The 12170-nt window shown below is 44.1% G+C and overlaps 1 protein-coding gene across 4 annotated transcripts in view; it reads right to left on the reverse strand.

Moving 5' to 3' along the window:
- The window catches only part of PPARGC1A (PPARG coactivator 1 alpha), a gene marked incomplete at both ends in the record, with an annotated part of 680253 nt that overhangs the window by 265506 nt on the left and 402577 nt on the right, over nt 1–12170 (reverse strand). The window lies entirely within an intron of this gene.

A 12170-nucleotide genomic window follows, 5' to 3' on the forward strand; every position in this document is an offset into this window, starting at 1 on the left:
CCTAGAGCATATTATGCTAAGTGAAATAAGCCAGTCACGGAAAGACAAGTACTGATTCCACTTACACGAGATACCTAGAAAAGTCAAATTCATGGAAAGTGGAATGGTAGTTCCCAAGAGCTGGAGGAAGGGAGAATGGGGAATCATCATTTAATGGGTATAGCATTTCAGTTTTGCAAGCTGAAAAGAGTTCTGGAGATGGAAGGCGGTAATGGTTGCACAAGAACGTGAATGTACTTAATATCATTTAAAATACACTTAAAAATGGTTAAGATAGTTTTTTAAAAAAAGACAGGAGGACAGCCAACTTGGGGGAGGGGAAGCAATGACATAAATTTTAAATGCCTGCAATGAAAAAAGAAAAAGTACTTAGCACATGACTGGCCCACTGCGATTATTGAGTGAATGTTGAACCACTGGTAAAGATGTCAGGGAAGGTGGTGGTGAAGTGGGGATGACGTGGTGGAGACAGTGATGCACGGGGTATTGATGCAGCGTGTGCATACCTCTCCTCCTTAGAAGAGGCCGGCTTCCTCAGAGAGAGATGCACACTCTCCATCTCAGAATGCAAAGTGACACGAAATGAACGGACTTTTCCTGCACAAGATGAGCCCGTGTGAGAGCCCAAACAGGTAGAAACTGAGCAGGCCCAGCATGGTAGTGACAGAGCATAGCACTGGGAAACTGTTCCAGCAACTGGAAAAACGTGGGGGGTTTTTTGTTTCTTTTTTGTTTTTTTTTTTAATCATATAACTTTTCGTCTTTATTCTGCTAATATGATGAATTGTATTGATTGATTTTTTTAAACATTTTCATTGGAGTATAATTGCTTTTCAAGGGTGTGTTAGTTTCTGCTTTATAACAAAGTGAATCAGTTATACGTATACATATGTTCCCATATCTCTTCCCTCTTGCATCTCCCTCCCTCCCACCCTCCCCATCCCACCCCTCTAGGTGGTTACAAACCACCTAGCTGATCTCCCTGTGCTATGTGGCTGCTTCCCACTAGCTATCTATTTTATGTTTGGTAGTGTATATATGTCCATGTCACTCTCTCACTTTGTCCCAGCTTACCCTTCCCCCTCCCCATATCCTCAAGTCCATTCTCTAGTAGGTCTGTATCTTTATTCCTGTCTTAGCCCTAGGTGCTTCATGACCTTTTTTTTTTTCTTAGATTCCATATATATGTGTTAGCATAAGGTATTTGTTTTTCTCCTTCTGACTTACTTCATTCTGTATGACAGACTAGATATATCCACCTCACTACAAATAACTCAATTTCGTTTCTTTTTATGGCTGAGTAATATTCCACTGTATATATGTGCCACATCTTCTTTATCCATTCATCTGTTGATGGACACTTAGGTTGCTTCCATGTCTTGGCTATTGTAAATAGAGCTGCAGGAATCAGGCTCCATGACTTCAGACTATACTACAAAGCTACAGTAATCAAGACAGTGTGGTACTGGCACAAAAACAGAAAGATAGATCAATGGAACAGGATAGAAAGCCCAGAGGTAAACCCACGCACATATGGTCACCTTATCTTTGATAAAGGAGGCAAGAATACACAGTGGAGAAAAGACAGCCTCTTCAATAACTGGTGCTGGGAAAACTGGACAGGTACATGTAAAAGTATGAAATTAGAACACACCCTAACACCATACACAAAAATAAACTCAAAATGGATTAAAGACCTAAATGTAAGGCCAGACACTATCAAACTCTTAGAGGAAAATATAGGCAGAACACTCTATGACATAAATCACAGCAAGATCCTTTTGGACCCACCTTCTAGAGAAATGGAAATAAAAACAAAAATAAACAAATGGGACCTAATGAAACTTAAAATCTTTTGCACAGCAAAGAAAACCATAAACAAGACGAAAAGACAACCCTCAGAATGGGAGAAAATATTTGCAAACGAAGCAACTGACAAAGGATTAATCTCCAAAATTTACAAGCAGCTCATGCTGCTCAATAACAAAAAAACTAACAACCCAATCCAAAAATGGGCAGAAGACCTAAATAGACATTTCTCCAAAGAAGATATACAGATTGCCAACAAATACATGAAAGAATGCTCAACATCATTAATCATTAGAGAAATGCAAATCAAAACTACAATGAGATATCATCTCACACCAGTCAGAATGGCCATCATCGAAAAATCTAGAAACAGTAAATGCTGGAGAGGGTGTGGAGAAAAGGGAACACTCTTGCACTGTTGGTGGAAATGCAAATTGATACAGCCACTATGGAGAACAGTATGGAAGTTCCTTAAAAAACTAAAAATAGAACTACCATACGACCCAGCAATCCCATTACTGGGCATATACCCTGAGAAAACCATAATTCAAAGAGTCATGTATCACAATATTCATTGCAGCTCTATTTACAACGTGTTTTAATTAGTTTGGTTGGTCGGTGGTTCCCAAAGCAATGGGCTAAGAGCAGAAGGCAGAGAGTGTGCATGTGCATGAGCGCAAGACAGCAGCGAGAGATGGAGAGAGAAGGGAGAATGATTGACTGCGGAGAAGGGGCACAATCTGCTGTAAACAGCCCATTAGGTTCTGAGTGAGCGACTCGAACCGCAGAGAGCGAACTCCTGCACTTTTGGATCTTAGGGGCCAGTGGCATCTTCTTGTGGCACCTGGTGAGAAGCCCTGCCCTAAAGAGATGGCGGGGGTACCTGGTGGCTGCGTCATCACTCCCACCTCCTCAGCTGACTCTGCCTGTTTTTTGACGACTACGAAGGCCAGTGAGGTGAGCGTCTCAGAGTCCAAGGCTAATAACGATAATAAACATGCAAGAATGAAATTGACTCCACAGAATAAAATTTTGAAAGTGAAACAGTTCTCTACAGTTCTCTGTCATTTCTGTCTCGGATTATGCTGGGGAAGGTTGAACACAATTTTAGTGAGAAATCGATTGTAATTGGCACTCTGCATGCTCTCTGGCAGAGGACACTGAAAACAGGCTCTCCTGACATTGGCAGGCTAATTCACTTCTGCTGCCAACACCCTCGCAAAGGAGCCCGAGTTAGGGGCCCCTCTTCCCACCACCGTACTGGGAAGACATTGATTTTGCAGCCCTCTCCTCTTGTTGATGAGATCAACGATAAATTTGGGAAAGGAAACAAAGGGATGAGTGCAGGGCAACTAGTGAAAAGTACAGCTGAGAAGATAGAGATAAAACTTCAGGTAAGAGTCTGTGCTAAGGACTGGGAATTTCTAGGATACAGCTGACCAGAGAGAAGAAGGAAAAATAACTCTATGTGTGTGGGGTAGGGGCGTGGTGTTGGACATGGTTTTTTAGTGTGTTTTACCAATAAAACCCAACAAAAGATCTCTTCCTAAGCTCTTTTCCATGTTTCTTTCAGTCAAGCTGCACTACTTTAACCAAAGAGAACGTGCCAATACTGCACTATCCGAGAAGGAAAATCTGAACGAAATGCACAGTAAGTTAGCAGGAGCAAAAAATAAAAATGTGCTTTCTAATGCAATGCTATCCTGACCTTTCCAAGGGGAACAGCAGCTGGCCTCACCAGACTCACGGATTACAGGACTTTCCTCAGAATTTATACAATGTATTGATGCAAATCCACCCAAAGTATCCTTTATTTAGGTGGGAATTGCAATGTTGGAGGCTTAAGCCTCACCCACATGTACCTCGGGATGCACTGTCCCCATGACAAGGCCAAGTGAACTGCTTTTGAACAGTAAACAGCCAGCAGTTTTCAAGCTTCATACTTAGCATCTTACTGACAAGCATCCTGAGTCTCTCCCGAGGTTTTCTTTGGTGTGGGAGAGAGAAAAGGACAGCCACAGCCGTTTCTCAAACTCTTCCAAAAGGCCAGATGCATTTGACTCTGTACCCATGCTCATCCCTGCCCAGCCCCCCTTCCTGGGCACAGCTGTGGCTGCCACACATTCTTGACAGGGGTCACTTCCCTGAAAAGCATGATGGCATCTTCAAGACAACTTCTCATGCGGAACGACAGCCAAATGTTGCCAGCTTCCCAACTGCCTTCACAATCTGGGGTCAGCACCCTGCAGGAGGATGTCCCTCCCATCCCCGCCTGTGGGGTCCTCAGCTATTTTCAACTCCTGTAACAATGATACCTTTTCTCCATGTTACTCCCAGCAGCCACCAAAAGCTAGGGCAACATGACCCTAAATGATTGTTCTTTCAAAGTCCCAGAAATTCCAAAGCCACCCAGGTCCCTGTCTCTCATGACGCTATTCTAGAAGGAGTGAATTGGGAGTTGCCTCCCTGACCTCCAGCTCCACCACACACAAGCTCACCGTCGACCCTGCCTCATGCACCTGGCACTGGGGAACTCTCAGCATCTACCTTCCACAAAGGTTCATCACAGAGCTATTTCTTCCAGACTCTTGAGCTTACCAGCAGCACGTGGCTTTGAGCTCTGAAGATCCAAATCCAGAAAGACTGAACTTCATCTAGCTAAAGCCCAGGAAGTTAAAAACAAACGAACAAAGATATAATACAATAAACAAGCACAAAAGTTGGAAGTATTTGCTGGTCTGCATACTGCCACACAAGCAGACCTTGGAAACAGGCTTTCTTTCATTTTGTAAGCAAACCACCACGGAGCACAATTTCAGGAAATATATGCCATTAAAGAATATTACAAGCAGCTCACTGCAGTAACACCTATAATTTTTCATTCATTTTAATATGCCCGTTTTTCACGTTTAGAATTTCTAGTAACTCTCCCTTATTATGTTCTCTTGGTTGATGTGCCTACATAATCGGATAAGCATTTGTCTAATACTGGGTTGTGCTATTTTTAAAAGTACTTTTGTGGAACAACAAAAACAAAAACAAAAAATCACTATAAAAAAAAAGCGCCCAATCACTGCATTTTAATATTTAAGTCTTTCTAAGGTTGAGGAAAAGATGTGTTTTTTAAAAAGGGATTTTAAGGAAATGCGTTCAGGTTGTCAATTGACCACAATGTCCCTGCCACTTGGACTTCTCAAATCAAATCCTTCTTTTTGCCAGGTGAAGGGGAAAGGGTAGTGTTTCATGAGGTCTTCCTTGGAAATCTTAATATAAATGCATAAAATAACAACGCGTACACTTTAGTAAAAATAACATTTATTGAGTGATCACTACATGCCAGGGATTTACATGAATTAACCCATTTAATCCTAACAAAAATCCTGTAAGATCCAAATTAAACGTATCCCCATTTTACAGATGAGGACATTAAGGCACCTACCACATACCAAGCACAGAGCTAACTATTTTACATACATTACTACTTTCATCCTTGCAACTCTCATGGTTATCTTCATGGCATCAACATCTTTGCCTTAAAAAATGAAGAAAAAGTAGATCAAAGACTTGTAGGATGTGCCAAACATCATAAAGGAATTCGGCCCAGAGCCACTCCTTCCAGAAGCCACACTCTTAATCACCATGTTAATGTAGTGCTGATAAACTTTCTCTACAAACTGACCCAGTTTTCACTGTTCCAGCCTTAAATGGGTGAAGGCAGTTGGATTCACGATGCTGAAGAACAGCCACCTAGGCTGGGATCCGGGTTTGGCTTGATGACTTGATTCCATGTGTGCAGACAACTTGGGAGAGGCTTCACTGAGCTGGGCAAGTTTGGCCAAAGGGAGGCTGGACAAGTGTCTTAGAAACTGCATAAAGTTCATGGCCACAACCATCCCATCGCTGCTTCCTTGGCGCTCACACCAACCACCAGAGGAAGATGAAGATCCTCTTTCCCTTCAAGCACCGAGAATTATCCTCAACACAAGAAATATTTGCTTGTCCTTCAGAGAGGAGTCAGGATTGGGAGAAAGATCATATACTGGACCATGGTCAGCTGACTGGGCCAAGAGAAGGTGGTCAAGGACATACTCACACTGTGGAGATCTAAATGGCCTCCTTTCTGTTGGTTTTATTCCAACTCCAAGCCTGTCTTAGATGCCACTTGTGAGCATCAATTTAGAGCAACAGTTCCAAGAGAAAGGCCACAGAGACCAGGATGCCCAAGAGCTTGGATTCCAAGGGAACACAGCAAGCTGACTCAACCGCTTCAAGTCTCTTCCTCCACCATACCTTCACACGGTACCATGACAGAGTCTTGGGGGACCAGAGTCTAAGTTATTAATTGAATGTGGTACTTTGTCATCCATGTAATCTTCTTCAGGCACTTCATGGGAAGAAGTGATCATGGCTCCAGCAGGTCTGGTCAAGGCTTTTGCACACGGAACCCTGGACCCTACCAAGTACACCATGCCATAAAACATATCCTACCATCTACTTATACTCGAAGCAACAAACAAAGCCCCTCACCAACTCCATCCTAGGATGTTATTCCAACATTAAAGACCTGAGAAGCAGGGAAATGGCATGACTTGGCCCCAAGAGAGCAATGTTGATGTCCTTCCCTAATGGTACTGGGGATGCACTACAGGTGACAAGGATACTATTCTCATGCCTGCAGGAGACTCTTGACACTTGATACCTCCTAAAATCCCATAGGACATGACTAGCATTCAACTAGATCAAGTGTTTCAAAACAGCTTTTGTTTACCCATTAAATGAACCAGGTGGTCACCGTCTAATTCCTAATAGGTAAAATGTGCCAGCCTCATCAAGGCTAGTTTGGGAAGAATATAATCTGCAAGTAGAATTTCCCTGACATGAATCACCTCTTCCTCTGTACTCCCACAGCACCATAGACCAATCTCTATAGCAGCTTATCTCACAACTCTGTGATTATTCATCTGCAGGTCTGCTCCCCGGTCCAGCCTGGGGCCAACCACCAGCAGGGCAGAAGCTCCATCCTATGCTGCTCTGTATCCCTGGTGCCACACAGTCTATGGCCCATCATCAGAGCTTTACAAATGGTTAGCAAATGTTTAGTGAAGCACCACCCCAGCCATTTTTTCAGTTTTCTTCCATAGCCAGACACTAAGTGCTGGAAAATAAAACTGCAGCATTGTCTCCTGGTATCAACCCAAATAAGTCAGATACATGCCTTCAAAATGGATGCCTCATCTATAAATGTCTTTCAATCATTTTTTTAAATCCATGTATTTTTTTCCAGACATAGAAGTCCTCCCATTTACACAGAAAAACGCAGAACTACCCTTTATTCCTCCTGAACAACTTCAAAGTAAAGAACAAAATACAGCCATAGTCCTAGAATTCTGAACCTTATAACGGATGGTCTACCCCCTCCAGAATCCTCAGGACCCCTTCGCTTTGGATGATATTCTCCTCTTGGCCACCATCTTTCCAGACTGAGAGAGAGATTTTGCCTTTCTGTGAGAGGGCCCCTTCTCCTTGACCATTATAGATGTCCTCCCAAGTGGGCCTTTTTCATACTTTCTGAAAGTTCTGTAACTGAAACCATTCACTACTCTCCAACCATGGATTCTGAGCTGGCAGATATAATTGGCAAGGTTGGCAGAGAAGTGAAAAACCAAACAGGCCGTAAGAGTCAACTCCCTCAAGTCTGACAAGAGGAAAGCCAAAGTCAGAGAGAGGAGACGAGACTAATCGCCCTGTCTCCCTCCAGCTTGTTCAGGGCACACCATGTTTTCTTTCATTTAAACAAAGGCCCTTCTCCCATTCTGCCAAGGGCTCCGAAGACTTTCCTGGGATCTGGCCCAGGGCATGGCCCCGCCACTCAGTAGGTAGGGAGCGACTTCTGCCAAGTCACTTAACTGCCCAATCTCCAGTTCCTCATGTGTAAAATTGGGATAATATTTCTCCACTGACATCTCAGGTCCCTAGCGATAAATATTAATGTCCGTAGAGGGCTTTGAGATCCCGCGGTGAAGGATGCAGCAGGGTGTTATTTTTATGACGTTGCAGCTTCCATAAAGCATCAAATTCAATGAGAAAGAGGAGAGAGGGGGCACTGGGCTGGAACTAAGACTAACACAGGCAGATGCTGGTGGAGCTTCCCCTACTGCTAATGCATCCCGACAGTCACCTGCAAGTCTGCTGCTATTCCAGTCCCGGAGCTTTCATTTTTACTGGTGACCTCGTTCACTGCTTCCCCATCCCTGCCTCTGGCAAGCATAGGAATCCCTATTTAGCATCCTATTAATATGGAACTTCATAACCCTGATATGGATCTGTGTATTCCCAACATCAGGGGGCCTGCCCGGCAGTCTGCTGGCATCAATATGCTCCTCAGCAGGGAATCTGTGCTCGAGGCTCTGGAGTGGGCCAGCCTTCCAGAGCTGGCCAGACGCCCACATCCCACCTGCCCAAGCAGCACCTCCCCACCCTCCTTCCCCTCCCAGCAGAGGCTTTCCAGGCCCCCAGGCACCAAAACGGAATGAAGACTGCTGTGCAGAGAACTCTGTGACCAGAAAAGTAGCTGATTTTATTTGGGGATAAAAACGTAGAAGAGGAATCCAATAAGGACAAAGAACAGGGAAGATAATTCAATGGTCATAAGAAAGGATGGAAGGGGGTTGTTACAGTGTGATGCCCTGGCTGCATAGCAGGTCAGTGATCATTCATTCTTGGTGTGTCCACAAGGTCTCTGGAGACTTGGTTGAGGAAAAAGGACTACGGGGCCTGCTGCAGTGGAGGGTCAGGGGTAGTGAGTCCAGGGGTAGTTGCAGTAGTTCATTGTGTGGGATGTGGACCACAGACCAAGAGGGAAAGAGTCCAGAACAGGAGGGGATGGGAGTAACTCTTCCCTCATCTCCCTGATGTGGGTGGGGAAACCAGAGCTGTCCCAAGAGTTGGCAAACCAGGACTGTCAGATCTGGTTAGAGCTGTCAGTGAGCAGAGGGTGGAAGCCAAAGTTTGGAGAAGATGCCATGGAACTAGACTCTGCCAAAAATGTGATCAAAAGCCCACTCAAGATGCTCATATACATACACACAAGGCAGCTGTCCTTCCTGACATGACCCTCTGCTGCCCCTTGTCCTCTTGTAACAACTCTTCTTCAAAATCCCCTCTGCACCTTCCTTTTTCAGATTCCATCTCTATAAACCCCTGTCCCAGGGCTTCCCTGGTGGCACAGTGCTTAAGAATCCGCATGCCAATGCAGGGGACACGGGTTCAAGCCCCGGTCCGGGAAGATCCCACGTGCGGCAGAGCAACTAAGCCCGTGTACCACAACTACTAAGCCTGTGCTCTACAGCCTGCGAACCACAACTACTGAGCCCACGTGCCACAACTACTGAAGCCCGCACACCTAGAGCCCGTGCTCCACAATGAGAGAAGCCATCGCAATGAGAAGCCCACGCACCGCAACGAAGAGTAGCCCCCACTCGCCACAACTAGAGAAAGCCTGCACACAGCAACGAAGACCCAATGCAGCCAAAAATAAATAAATTAAAAACAAACAAAAAAACAACCCTGTCCTTTCTGGATTTTTAAGTGCCAACATGTACATCTTGCTAACTATGAAATGACTGCTCATCCTGCCTTATGAAAACTGCCCCTCATGGTCCTCACATACAATCCAGGTTAGTGGATGTTGGGCTTCAAAAAATAAGGAAAATAAAGATGATCATCTAGAACATAAAAGCTGAGAGACTTGGTCCTAACACATCATTAACAAAGTTGTGCATCAAGCCCTTTAAAGAATGGATTCAGGAACACCTTACAACCTGTTAAGGAGGAATGGTTATTCCTCACTTGTCTTGTTTCCATGGGGGAAGCTGTCATTTAAAGACTATCAGCCTCCCTCTACCCCTTGCCTCCTTTCTTTCCAGGGCAGGAGAAGAGACTTAACTTGACTGGCAAATTTGGAAGAAGGAACCCAACCTGTGTAGTTCAACCCCTTCTGGGTCCTCTCATGAGGTCCTGCCTTACCTGCATCTGCTCTCCCAGGTAGGACTCTTGGTCTGCCAGTGTCTGGGTGGTCAATTTAACTCTGGGGTGCAGACTTTAGAAAGACTCTCCCCCACAGAGTGACGGCATGTCCTTTGTTCAAGCTTTTATCTGCCAATAGCACCGACCATTTGATCTTCAGCTAATTGTCCCCCATGCCTACCCAACTCAGGTGGAGAAGTGATCCCCAAACCCCAATGCAACTCAGCTTCTTCTCTGCTTTGCCATGCACTCAGTGTGGCTAAGAAAAGGGGTGCATTCATGAAAAGATGCTCAATGTCGCTAATTATTAGAGAAATGTGAATCAAAACTACAACGAGGTACCACCTCACACCAGTTGGAATGGCCATCATTAAAAGTCTACAAATAATAAATGCTGGAGAGGGTGTGGAGAAAAGAGAATCCTCTTACACCGTTGGTGGGAATGTATACTGGTGCAGCCACTATGGAAAACAGTATGGAGTTTCCTCAAAAAAACTAAAAATAGAGTTGCCGTATGATCCAGCAATCCCACTTCTGGACATATATCTGGAATAAACTACAATTCAAAAAGATACATTCACCCCTATGTTCATAGGAGCACTATTTACAATAACCAAGACATAGAAACAACCTAAATGTCCATCGATGGAGGAATGGATAAAGAAGATGTGGCACATATATACAGTGGAATACTACTCAGCCACAAAAAGAATGAAATAATGCCATTTGCAGCAACATGGATGGACCTAGAGATTATCATACTAAGTGGAGTAAGTCAGACAAAGACAAATACCATATGATATCACCTATATGTGGAATCTAAACTATGACACAAATGAACTAATCTACAAAACAAAAACAAACTCACAGACATAGAGAACAGACTTGTGGTTGCCAAGGGGGAGGGGTGGATTGGGAGTTTGGGATTAGCAGATGCAAACTATTAGATACAGAATGGATAAACAGCAAGTTCCTACTGTATAGCACAGGGAACTATATTCAGTGTCCTGGGATGAAACATAATGGAAAAGAATATGAAAAGGAATATATATACAAGAATATATATATATGAATATATATAAGAATATATATACAAAGAATATATATAAGAATATATATATGTGTATAACTGAATCACTTTGCTGTACAGCAGAAATTAACACATTATAAATCAACTATACTTCACCAAAAAAAGAAAGAAAAAGGGTGTGTTTAATAGAATCCAACCCTTGCTTCTGTTGGACTGCTCATAGGCCAGTTCAGTGCTACAGTTTGTCCCTGCTGAGAACAGCCCTCAGTCTGAGAGCTACAGCCTCCATGGGCTTTACCTCCCTAACTCTCAAGAAGGCACCACAAGGTCTGAGCAAATTCCCTTTCCTAGGACACTGAGATCTGAGGGGGTTATGAAGCCAGTAAGAGAAAAGGACAAAAGCCAACATCAATCTTACATGTCCATTCACACATCTGTTGATTCATCATGCATTTACTGAGAAACCACTTGCTGTGCCCTCTGCAAGACCAAGTCCAGGTGGGAATGAGCACCCTCCATCCCTTCTCAGAAGCTCTGGAGGAACTTTCCTGTGGGATAGTAGATACCTACCAACCCTAGGAATCAGAAATCCGATTTCCAATGCAAATGGGTTTCAGCCTCTGGTTTCCACAAAATCTCAAACTACAACTTCACCTCTCTTTGCCTTGGTCTCCACTGAGCCCCTCCCTCTCAGGGGTCCTCCAAGACTCGTGACTGATAGAGCCACAGGGGGAAGGATGATTGAAGTTGAGCCCTGAGCTCAGGGCAAATCAGATGGAAGGATGTCTAGAAAACAAGCGGAGGGAAAATCGCCTTCCACAAACTCTTGCCAAGTGAGTAAAATAGCCATTTATTTTTCGGGGGTGGTAGGGATGGTGATTGGTTGTTTGCAACAACAACAACAAAAAAACTAATATTTAAAAATGTATTTCAGATGAAAGAGAGTTTTAAAAGTAGAATTATGACCCTCTAAAAAAGAGCTGACACAAATCTCTATTAGCATAATGGCACCACAATGCTATCAAAACCCTGTTCATGCAGCCCTCTGTCCATCTCTGAATACCAGATAAAGGGAGCAAGAATATCATTCAGGGGTCTGTTCCTCCATCAGGGAGAGGACAGTTTGTATATGGGGAGCACCCATTAGTGTTAATGGGAGCCACAGATGTAAATCCCCAGGCACTGGAAGGGGAAATGGTTCCCTGGGATTTTCCGCCAATAACCCATCCAGTGTGACAGGTACTTAGGGACCAGAAAGTCTTCCTCATCAGCCCAGCCCCACTCTGGGAGTGATTTGCAACTTCAC

This window comes from Hyperoodon ampullatus (assembly GCF_949752795.1).
Source record: "Hyperoodon ampullatus genome assembly, chromosome: 1".
Taxonomy (NCBI): domain Eukaryota; kingdom Metazoa; phylum Chordata; class Mammalia; order Artiodactyla; family Ziphiidae; genus Hyperoodon; species Hyperoodon ampullatus.